The sequence below is a fragment of the Falco punctatus genome, assembly GCF_963210335.1.
Source record: "Falco punctatus genome assembly, chromosome: Z".
NCBI classification, from domain to species: domain Eukaryota; kingdom Metazoa; phylum Chordata; class Aves; order Falconiformes; family Falconidae; genus Falco; species Falco punctatus.
The window spans coordinates 41,412,466-41,419,719 of NC_137586.1; positions in this window are offsets into that span (position 1 = coordinate 41,412,466).

Genomic DNA, 7,254 nt, shown 5'->3' on the forward strand with positions numbered 1-7,254 from the left:
GATTCCTGGAAAGGTATTTAACATAGTGGAGAAAACTGAGCTTGATGATAGCAAATAATTGGCTTCCATTTGGCACTTCTGCAGGAATTGAGGCACTTGCTTCCATTCTGAAGTAAAAATGTTGGTCGTATTGTAAGCCTCAGTTTATAAATACAGTTGTAACTTTAGTTATGTAACGTTTGTTAAAACTATAACCTCACTTTAACTGTAAGATAGCCAGATAGTACGTTGCCTAAGACAATATGGGATGATTTGTGAACCTGAACTTTGGCAGAAATGGAAAAAATTCTTGTGCCTGAGATGCACAGATAATGGTAGTAGTACAGTGATTGCTGCATATTAGTCAAATCCCCCTGCACTTAACGCTGAATTTAGATAATGCTGTATTCTCTTAAGAAAGACTGGTGAATCTATAGTAATACTTCAGGGAATTATGGAGATTCATCAGTAGGGCAAAGGATAACATGGCTGGTTTCATTTGTCTGAAAAGACAGACAAAATAGACTTTGAAACACTCACAAAATGCTGCTTTGGACCTATATGGACAGTTGTATAGAGTGCTAAGGTGGTTTAAATGCGCTCGGATAAAAAACATGCATTACCTTCGTGTGGGTATTGTAAAGAAGCAAGCTGTCAGGGTGCTATATTTGTATTGGTCTGCTTCCTATTCTGGTTATATTTTGAATTGTGGCTTTGCACAACCCTACACAGAATCGAAATAAAAATACTCTGAAATGTTGTTTTTGTTTTGGTGGTTATATATTTAAAGAGATTGCAAGAAGTTAATTTTTCACTCCAAAGTAAATGTTTAATGGATCTACAACTTTGAAGAGACTGGGAAAATTTCAGAAGAATCTGTGGTTAAATTCTAAGTTGGATACTGAGAACAATTTAGCTATACTTTTGGATTACATTGCATATTCAAACCTCTTGTACTTATGAGGGGAAACTTTTGCCATTTAATATCTGCTTATGCTAAGAAACTAGTCACGATTCTGTGAGATTTATCAGGAAAAAAGCGTTGAGCTCCCCCTGCTGTCCGACTGTATACAAATAACTGGAAAACCTGGATTTTGTTCTGATGGGTAAAATGTCAGTCAGGTAAAAGAAAAATTTTAACAATAAAGAAGTACCATTTTCCAGTTTCTGCTAATGTGATGCTAACAGTGGAGAGAACTAGAGTATTTAATTTGTTTTCCAAGTATTTAGTATTCTCAAGTTTGTTGGCATTTATAGCATAATGTGCATGAGCGTGTATACTTTGACATGTTTTGCATGTGTCCTGTGCAAAGATAGGATTTAAATCTTTGTGCAAACATACAGTTTATCTTGTTCCATTTACCTGTCTATGAAGAGACTGCTGTATGCTAAAGAAAAATGGTGCACTGTCTTATGATTTCTTTTTGCTGTAAGATTTAATAACGTGTTGATAATTGTAAATTCTGAATTTATTAAATTCAGCTTTATGATAATCTCTGGTTTGAGATAATAGTGTGACAACATGTGTGTGCACATGGATGCCTGAATGATGCTGATTACTTTATAAGTCAGTAATGCTGTTCTCTCTACAGATGCTTTCAATAGAAATCAATTAGACTGAGCCATTGGGTTTGCCTGAGAACAAAGTAGAGTTTACTCCTCCAAAAGGAATATTTAGCTGTGTCACACAGCTAAATAGTCAACAAGAAATTAACATGGGTGTATTTTTGGTATATCGAGGTGGAAAATCATAGAAGGAAAAAAGAAATTTAAGTAATAAACACTGATGGATACTTCCTTTGCCTTCAGGCAAGCCAGTGTTTCTCCTTCTATATGCAGCACTGATACCTTTATCACAGATACGTGGAAAAGCCAAAAAGACATACACATAAGAAATGAAAAGGTGAAGCTGAATTGTGTGCTTGGGAGTGTACATGTTGCACTGAACATTGTGAACAAGCAGCTCTCCTGTTCTCCTCCCTTCATACCCCCATATGTTTTTGTCTAAATGCACAGTCAATGTGAAATTGGGCTCACAAGCCTTGTCACATCAGTATTGTATTACAGGGATACCATGGGTTCCTCTGAAGAAACTCTCAACGATATGAGTTGCATTTTCCTAGAATTGCTTGTCTACATAAATATTTTCAGAAGTAGCTTGTGCTTTGGCATTTAACAGGCATTCACAGAAATACTCCTTTTTTAATGTGAATCCTTATTAGCTGTTAGCCTCAGACAGAGTTCTAGGTAGGCCATTTTCCCAGGACAACTTAGTTTTCTGGCAATGTTTAAATTTTTGTTTTATTAGCTATGTTTTGTAAATTTGGCAAAGGCTTTTTGGTTGTCTCTCCTTCCCTCTGCCTCACTGCCCCTCCTGCCCCCCACCCCCCATCCCTGCCCTGGCTTTTGTTTTTTTCAGTTTATTACGAAAGTAAGGGTTGGATACACAGTCTCAGCATTCAAAGGAGATTTTATGGGTGGAGGCAGAAGTCTGTTGTGTTTCAGAATAACTGGAAACCTAGACTAGAAATCAACCATCAAGTTGAAGTAAAGAGAAGTTTAGCCAGTGATTTACTGGTGGAGACCCAAATGCATTTTATTTGGTAGTAAGGCAATTGCACTTGGTGAAGGGTACACTAGAATGTTGTCACTCCACTTCATATGACAGGCCCTCCAAATTCAGGACCCCTATGTATAAATCGCAACAAATACATGCACACAGATATCAAAAGAAAGGTGATGACTTTATGTCAGTGATACTGTTGCTTCTACATGTATTGTGCATGAAAAGACAACCAGAATGAGCCTTTAGGTTCTGTTCAGGATAAGATACAATTTATTCCTCCAAAAGCTCTAGAAGAGAGCTGAAACAGATGTCATGTTTGACCATCTGTTTGCTTAGCAAATGTGCAAAATGTTGCATGAATGCATCTGCAGTTTTTTTAACATACAAAGCCTTACTTTCTTTTCTTGGCTGTTTGGTGACTGCTAAACTTTGCAAGTATTTACTTCAGGCTCATTTTTAACTTAGAATACAAATCATCAGCTAAAACTGGTGAAAGAGAAGCCTTGTGGATCTACTGAAAACAGAATTTGGCTCCTCATGTAGTTTCTTGCACAATGTACTGAGAAGCAGTGTTTTTCATGGGAAAAATATCCCTTAGGAGCCTGGAATCTAAATGCATCAGACCAGTGGCCTTTGAGTTCCCCTTTTAAGGCTTAGTTCAAAAGTGCACTGCACACCGTTTGTGTTGTAGTTTTGCAGTTTGCTTGGAAAAAGCTTAAGACATGCTCTAAGAATTAATTCAGTGCCTGTAAGAAACATCATACTTTATTTCTTTGCACAGAAATGACAGTGCCACTATTATCCTGTTTCAGGTAATTATAAATGGCTACCTCCTCTTCACTTCCTGATATTTTTGAGTCAAATATTTATTCTATTTTTAATGACCTCAAATGAGCTAGCACATGTAAAAAGGCCCTAAGCATGAGTCAAAATTCTCCTAAATATGTTCTGTCATGCATACCAATGATACCAACTCAAGATTTTATGCATCATGACTAGGTTTTGGCATGGGTTTTTTTGTTAGAAGTAACCAATCAATGGATGGAGAAACATGAACACAGAAACAGATTATCTTACCAAAATAACATGCAAGTTGAATTTAAATTCAGAATTTTTAAAGAGGGCAAAACCCCCGATATAGCGCTGTATAGCACTCTTCCCTAAAGACACTGACTTCCTCTATGCAATTTTCTTTGTTTTACTAATTTCTTTACTGTCAATCTTTTTATTAATTGAGCACTTTAGTGTGTAAGTTACAGGTAAAGACAGGAAGTAATGCAGGCAGTAGTGAAGTTGCTTTTTTTGTGTCAGCTTCTTTTGATCTTTAAGTTGTAAAGTAGATCAAGGTATGGATTAACTTTACTGAACCAACTACTGACAACTTCATTTGACATATGTTAATTAGTATTAGTATTAGTATTAGTAAAGGAGACATTCACACAGACATGCGTACCACTAGGCTTGCTTTAATCACAACTCAAGAGTTGGGCTACCACCTCAGTGAGTGGCAAAGAACAAAGAGATGCAGCTTAGCTTATATACACTTATTAAATCATTTGTCAGTGTCCAAACTTTGAGGAGTTTCCTTTGGTCTTGTCAGTTCTGCGAATCCATCATCTGACCCTGTCCCTGTTGATTCATTTATTCTGGTTCCAGTCTCTGCCTCAGTTTCAAGGTCCCCTTTGGATCATGATCTTCTTTCCGCTTGCTTTAACTCACACAATCCTTCATGCACACTTATTCTTTGAACAAGGAATTCCTATCCATATATACTAACTTTTCTAAAGACATCTGTGTTTCTGAGGGCAACTGTGTATACAAATTGATGATCTATTGCTTTTCTATTCTCCTACTGATTAACTTGACTGGGTTTTAAACCAGCCTTGGATCAGGGCTGTACAAGGGCTGATGCCTGGTTCTGCCACTTAGCAGCGTCAGCCCTTGAAATTTCTTAATTCAAAATACATTTTCTTGAACAATTACATTGTCTTTAAAAAAGCAGTATAATTTGCAGCATGGTCAAACTTACCGAGTCCAAGACTTACCATTTTTCAACTACACATATCAGATGTTCTAATGAAAGACAATATCTCTTTCTACAGGCTTTGCCTCTCTGTAGATACAGAGAATATAACATGTATAAGTTGTGTCATTGTTCCTTTTCTTCCAGCAACACCAGTTTTAGAAAACCATCAGTTCTAAGGTACAGTGAAGTAACAAGGTTAATTGCATTTTTTTGAGTCTGAAACATCACTGTTGCCATTAGAAATCATTTATGAAATATATAACCAGATGAAATAAAAATAAGTCTTTTATAATATGTTACCATTTTTTTCATTTGATAAATAAAAATTGCCATCCAATGTGTTAAATAAGCAGTGTACAAAGCTTAGTAGATCAACAGCATTCAGAAAAAATGTTTATTTCAGTGTATTTCAAAAAGAAAAAGCCCAAAGCCAAAACCTGTATTTTTTATTTTTCATTTTTTCACTTAATACGAGGCTATTAGACACAACTGAGTCTTTTTGTAAAATATCACTTTGCTTCCCTTGCCTAAATAACAACTTTAACTAAATAAACAATTTCATGGTTAGACCCTAAATGTAGTTACATCAAAAGAAAACAAATAAGGATTTAAAGAGATGAATGAGTGGCACTTTGTGTATATGTTGGATATTAGAAAAGGCTATAGAGACAAGTGGCAGAAAGTACTTACCTATTTGTCTTGACATTTGAATAAGCATAGACATTGTCTTTTGGATCAAAATTGCTTGAAATAAGATTCAATAGTCATTTAATAAGAAAAGCAGTGTTTAATATTTTAATATAAAATATTAAAAATTCATAATTCCCATGACCTAAACTAAACTTTTGTGGTTTTTTGCTGAAAGACTAGTGGTTTCATCAACACCTTCTAAGAATATGTCATAGCCTTAGATGCAAATTAAGCTAAAAATTCTATGTGACTAGAAATATTAGTCTCCATAGAAAATTTTTTCAGAAGTTGTGCTCTAAGAAGATAAATTTGTCACAGGTCAACATCAAATGAAATGAAAATCCTTGTTGAGACTGTTCAGACACTGAGACAATTATTAAATTGAGACAATTGAGACAATAGTACCAGGGGTTCTGGAAATGAAGAAATAATTAAACTGTCCATTTAGGCCCAGCTAGCTGAACTACCCGAAGAGATATTCCACACCAGAGAACATCGTGCTCAGTATATAAACTGGGGGGAGTTGTCTGGGTCCTGCTGACAGCTGCTCAGGGACTGGCTGGGCATCAGTCAGCAGGTGGTGAGCAACTGTATTGTGCACCACTTCTTTTTTTTTCCCCTGTTTGGATTTTATTCTCTCCCTCTCTCCTCTTCATTACACTTATTGTTGCTGTTGTTATTCAATTATCAATTTGTTCTTATCTCAGCCAATGAGTTTTGCCTTTCTTCCCAGTTCTCCTCCCCCTCCCACTGGAGTGGAGGAGTGGGGGCAACAAGTGAGTGGCTGCATGGTACTTAGTTGCTGGCTGGGGTTAAACCATGACAGGTGGCAGCATTGTACACAAAAAAAATTTAGGTAAAATGCTCTAGTCTATCATATATATTGGTACTTACTCTTAAATTTCTCTGTGGAGTTCAAGATTCTTGAAATGAAATTACCTTTCTTTTTCATAATTCTGACTTCCAAAAAATAGTTCAGCAAACCCCTGTTTCTTTGGCCTCATAAACACCAAATACCATCTGTTCTCTGGGGTATGCACTGCTGCTTCTTTCTGGATCTTTCTGGATCTCAGTAAGAAAGGCCAAACAACAAATGGCTTGGTAAGGTAACTGCTGCAAAAGGACAGACTAGGAAGATTAATATAGATAGTGAATAACATCTTGTGTGCCCTCAGATGCTGCACACCTTATGTTCATGCAACATCAGATGGAATCTTGATGGATTTTCCCACAGTGCACTGTGCAGAGCAGATCCTGTCCGTGGGGAGAAACTCCCTTTTGGTCATTTGAAGTAATATATAATTATCTTGCAAGAAAACAATTCTGTTTCTACAGAATGTTCTCATGAGAACTCCTTGCCTTATTGTTAGATAACTGCAAGGCCATGCAGGAGGTGTCATTGCAGTACGGAGCAGGAGCTGCCTGCAGGCTCCTCCAGCACCATGCGTGGTCTGGGTCTGTCCCATGGCCAAGGGAACTGTGCAGCATGCCACGGCACAGCCTGAAAGGCCACCCTGGGCATGCAGCACCTGCCCAGGTGCGCTGCAGTGTGCAGTGCTCTCCTCCTGGGGAGGACCAATACATTCCCCCGCCTTGATCCATATGTAGTTTACCTTTCCCAAATAGATGTTATAATTTACAGATTGTACTAATAACATGTGGGCTTCTCAAATGCAAGTTCCAATAGGTCAGACATGGCTTGTTCAAGATCACCAACTCTTCAAGTTTCATGTCTTCTGTAAGGCTCCCAATACAGCATCTTGCACTCTTTCTGAAGCAGTTGTGTGGCTTGATCAGGCATTTGTGATAGTTAATGAAGAAATAAACCAGCTAAACCAAAATGGTTGATTTTTGCTCCCACTTTGTGGTCTCATTAAAGAAATAACTCCCCAAGATTCATGAAGACATTTTTTTTAATCTCAGATAACTCACAATTTTTCTGTCCCCTGTATCATGTGAAGTATGATTTAATTGCAGTTTTAATTCTGTTTTC